Raw genomic sequence first — 5,333 nt, forward strand, 5'->3', positions numbered from 1 at the left:
ACAATTTAATTTTTATCATGACATTATGGAAAATAATGAACTTTATCACAATATTCTAATTTTATGACCAGCACCTGTATATGCAGTTTATTTACTGTTTCTGGCTTCCTATAGTTCAGTCTTTTCGGCCCTCTAGTCATTAGTCCACATTGCATCACCACTGGCCTGTTGATTTTTATTCACTACAGGAAAACTGGTTTGTGTCACGAAAATGATGAGGGATGGTTATAAATTTAATTTCTTCTTGATAGACCAACAACTATCAAGTGAACCATAAATTATAATGTCAGAAAATAAAAACAGAATTTTAACTTAAATATGTTATAAGTTAAAAACTCATAATTTCATTGCTTATTTTTAATTTAATTTACAGGAAAACAGAAATGATGTTACAGAAATAACAGAATAAGAAGAGATCCAAACACAGATGGCATATATGAACATTAGGATTTTTATTATTAAAATAAAAATTAGAAACATCTTTAATTGTACAAAAAAAATCATCAGAAATAATTTAAGTAATTTTTAACTATTCACAAATATAATCTCAAGGCACTTATCCAGTTTAGGTTTCCCTTTTTTACATCAATCCAGTTCAAAGATAATGCATATTATTAAACAATACAGCACAATTTGTTATTCATTGGACAATAATTTTTAAAAATGTCCACCTAAAAACATCCATCCATTCCATTTCCTCTTGTACAAGCATGTGGCAACAGTGGAGAGGAACAACTCCCACTTAACCAGGCTTAGTATGAGCAGCAAACTGAGGGCTGGGACAAAAACACAAAATGACAAAACCCCAAACCAAGGTGTAACTCTTTACATTTGAAAGCCCAACCAAAAATTATTTCTGCCATTAATTATTTTTCATTCTGTATAAAAATATGCAAGGCAGTAAAATTACTGCTGTTTGCAGGATATTGATAAAGTAGATGAAACACCTTTTCATGTTGTATTTTTGTTGTCATGACAACAGCATTAGGAGATAAACATAATTTATTTCACTTAATGTTGGTTTGAGTTTTTTTAAACTCAATGAACTGAAAAACTTCTCCTGTAGTGCAAATATGAACTGAAGTATGTAGATTCATGTTTTGGTGTTTGGACACCAGATGGCGCTAGTTTAACATCATAGTTTTATTTGACAGGGTTTAGATTATCTCAGCTCTGAATGTGATTCATGACTGCAGAGACCAGACTGACCTCAGTCTGATTCAGAGTGAAGACATGAAGGTGTTAATATTGATATAAACTCTCTAAAGGTACCAGGACGTCCAGATAAAAGCTTTTGACTTCAAGTATGTGAGTTTGACATGAAACTAAAACAACTGATGAGTTTGACGCAGAACAATAAATCTGTCATCATGCAGCAGCAAACAAAGTAAAGAATTGAATCTTCTGCAGAGATCAGGTTTTGTTTTTTATTTTGTTGCTTGTTATTTGAGCCATGTTTTTACTTAGTTTTTTTTCTCTTCATTGTTATTCATGTTTAGATTCCTTGTGTGTTAGAGACAGAAACTCAGTGCAGAGGTCTGTTGATAGATCTATGAAGATGCTGTCAGGTATTGTTAGTTTATCTCTAATTTTAAACACATGTAGCATAATAATAGTGCCGTGTTAAAGTAAAGACCATCACAGTGAGTTTATTTAAAAAGCAGTTGCTGCTTTGCTCTGATGAAAATCAGAAACACGTGACAACAAAATAAGCAAGAACATAATAAAAATAGAAAATACTACATGCAAAAGTTTGAAAGAGAAAGATAATAAGTCCTAAAAACATGTTTTAAATTTCCATAAACAACGTAGAAATAGATAACGTTTTTAAGGTGTCATGTTTTTTATTGCTTTGTTGTACAGTCATGGCCAAAAGTTTTGAGAATGATTCAAATGTTAATATTTACAAAGTCTACTGCTTCAGTTTTTATAATGGCAATTTGCATATACTCCAGAATGTTATAAAGAGTGATCAGCTTAACAGCAATTAATTGCAAAAGTCAATATTTGCCTTGAAAATTAACTTTATCCCCCAAAACACATTTCAACTTTATTGCAGCCCTGCCTTAAAAGGACCAGCTAACATCGTTTCAGTGATTGCTCCATTAACACAGGTTTGGGTATTGAGGACAGGGCTGGAGATCAATCTGTCATGATTAAGTAAGAATGACACCACTGGACACTTTAAAAAGAGGCTGGTGCTTGGCATCATTGTTTCTCTTCTGTGAACCATGGTTATCTCTAAAGAAACACGTGCAGTCATCATTCCACTGCACAAAAATGGCCTATCAGGGAAGAATATCGCAGCTAGAAAGATTGGACTTCAGTCAACCATCTATTGCATCATCAAGAACTTTAAGGAGAGAGGCTCCATTGTTGCCAAAAAGGCTCCACACAGCCATGAATAAAGAATGGTACCAGAATGTCCTCCGAGAGCAACTTCTCCCAACCGTCCAAGAGCAGTTTGGTGATGAACAATGCCTTTCCCAGCATGATGGAGCACCTTGCCATAAAGCAAAGATGATGACTAACTGGCTCAGGGAACAAAACATAGATTTTGGGTCCATGGCCTGGAAACTCCCCAGATCTTAATCCCATTGAAAACTTGTGGTCAATCATCAAGAGACGGGTGGACAAACAAAAACCTAGGAATTCTGACAAAATGCAAGCATTGATTGTGCAAGAATGGACTGCTATCAGTCAGGATTTGGTCCAGAAGTTGATTGAGAGCATGCCAGTGTCATAATGGGTGGTGGTTGAAGTGAGGAAAGGATGCTGAGACCCAGGTAAGATGAAGATGATGGAGATTTAATGACAATATTGCTCATAAAAACAGTCCAGGACAGGCAGCACAGCAGGAGATAAGCGCACAGCTAAATACCGGTAGCTCTGAAAACAAAGACTGAGAACTGGAGCTGACGCCGACACAGGACTTAACCAGTACAACTGTGACGACAGACAGACTGACGCAGACAACATGCGTTGACAATAGACAAGGACCCAACAAGAGACAAAGACAACAGGTGGACTTAAATACACACGGGGGTAATCAAGGGAACGAGAAACACCTGGGAATAATCAACGGGGATGACACAGAGACTCACAGGAAGGAACTGAACACAGAAAACTCTAAAAATAAATACACAGAAACATGGATCATGACAGCCAGGGAGAATTGCAAAGGTCCTGAAGAAGAGGGGTCAACACTGCAAATATTGACTTGCTGTATTAACTCATACTAACTGTCAATAAAAGCTTTTGTTACTCATAATATGATTGCAATTGTATTTCTGTATGTGATGAAAACATCTGACATACACACATGAAAACCAGAGGACAGCAGATTATGTGAAAATATAATATTTGTGTCATTCTCAAAACTTTTGGCCATGACTATTTGTTGATTTAAACATAAGAAAAAAATGTCAGCGACTCTTTTAGCACTGACTAAAAGAATCAACAGTCTGAGCTGAGATTAGCTCCATAAAATAACTAATTTAAGTTTTAAAGGCGACTGAAGAGTAAACTGACTGCTGCTCTGATGGACTTCCTTTGGTGGCAGCTGAGGAAACCTTTGACCCTGATGAAGAAAAAACAGAAATTCATTAGAAAACTGCAAGTAAGTGGAAGATTTTAGTGCAGCTTTCTTTTGGAAAGTTTATCAGCTTTTGGCATCAATTATTTCTGATGCAGTTGAAGCTGTTTGTGTTTTTATTGCCAGTATTTGTGAAGAAATGGATGCAGAGTTAGAGACAGTTCATTCAGTGAAACAGCAGCTTTGTTTTTCTGTTTAATGTCAGGTTGATTTCTATTGTTGTCTATCTGAGCCCCGTGTTGCAACCTGTGGTTTGATGTTGTGCTTTTTAACTGATGAGGTAAAATTACTCCTGGTGCGATCGATACATGTGTCTGAAAATAATTCTTGTCAAAGTTAGCCTGTGAAACTGAGCTAATGTCACGGTGTCTGCACCGCACATCTGCTTAGGCAATAAGCAATAACCTTTCTTCTTTATCTCAATGGTTCGTTCGCAACGTCTCCACATGCACATAAAAACATAGACATACAGGAACTGAACATCATGTCTTTAATAAAATTACAGAAAAAAACACAAACTCTCACCTTTCCTCTTCCTGGGTTTGTTAACAAAGGCATAAATTGTGTCCTTTGGATCATATTTGTGCAATTTCATTTTTCATGTCTGCAATTAAAAGAGGGGAGAAAAAATGTATATCTTGTCAATTTTAATAAAGGTTATTTATGAAACTGATAATCTGTCCGTGTTGTAGTTAAAATGATAAAAATACAGAGAATACAAATAATCTCAAGAGGTGAGTTAGCAGTACCCAGTGATGGTACAGACACTTTGAAGAAGTAACTTTAACCGGATTACTAATTACTTGATTTGGAAAGTAACTAAGTTACATTAAAAGTAACTTTTTGTAGTTACCGTATTTTCCGCACTATAAGGCGCACCTAAAAACCTTCAATTTCCTCAAAAGCCGACAGTGCGCCTTATACATGGACCAATATTGAGCCACAACAGGTCTAGCCACTACGGTAAGCAGCCGCCGACTTCATTTTCCCCCGTAGAAGAAGAAGCGCGCGGTGCATGCTGGGATAGTTGTCAGCATGCTGGTTTGTTAATAAAGTTTGTTAATACATTTAAAGCCAGGGGCGGAGGGGCGCGGCGGCAGCGTGTCGATTGGTCTTTGTTACCCAGAAAGCAGTTGGGCACAATATTGCAAACACCAACACCGTGAGTGAAACAATGACTGGGGCAGCCTACTATATAAAGTACTCAGGACTTCTTCTTTACAAATTTGGATGTGTAATGGAGTACAGGACAAGTTGGCAACCTAAACTGAAGCATCTATTCTATGTATCTTATAATGCGGTGAGCCTTATATATGAAGAACGTTTTAAAATAGGCCATTCATTGAGAGTGCACCTTATAGTGTGGAAAATATGGTACTTTCAGCTGCTATCACCAACTCTCCACCACCTGAAAATTACTTTGATCTTTTCCGATATTTAATTGCAAACTATTAAATAATAGTAATAATACTATAATAGTAACATCAACAATGTGTCTCCAGGTTGAACTGAAGGGGAGATTGTTTAATGGTTAAAACAGTACAAAAAAGACTAGTAATTTTCCCATGTTTTTTTATGTTTCACTGATGTCTGGAATGTTTTGGAAATGTAAATATGCTAAGGTCCTGGCTCCCAGTTGCAAAATTTTTTTTAAAAATTCAATTTTTAATCGACCTGACCCAGAACTTTGTCATCACCATCTGACAAAAATAAATAAAAAATAATTTTTAATGATCCT

The 5,333-nt window shown here is 36.1% G+C and overlaps 1 long non-coding RNA gene across 1 annotated transcript in view; it reads right to left on the minus strand.

Moving 5' to 3' along the window:
• Positions 1–3,467: 3,467 nt before the first annotated feature.
• LOC106943374 (uncharacterized) overlaps positions 3,468–5,333 on the minus strand; it is a 7,644-nt gene continuing 5,778 nt past the window's right edge. The window contains exons 2-3 of the long non-coding RNA XR_001423904.1: positions 4,121–4,199; positions 3,468–3,580 (exon numbers count right to left, since the gene is read on the minus strand). This is a non-coding gene — a long non-coding RNA (uncharacterized LOC106943374). The remainder of the gene's footprint in view (positions 3,581–4,120; positions 4,200–5,333) is intronic.

This window comes from Poecilia latipinna, unplaced genomic scaffold (assembly GCF_001443285.1).
Source record: "Poecilia latipinna isolate Pla-1442-1.1 unplaced genomic scaffold, P_latipinna-1.0 Scaffold5216, whole genome shotgun sequence".
NCBI lineage: Eukaryota > Metazoa > Chordata > Actinopteri > Cyprinodontiformes > Poeciliidae > Poecilia > Poecilia latipinna.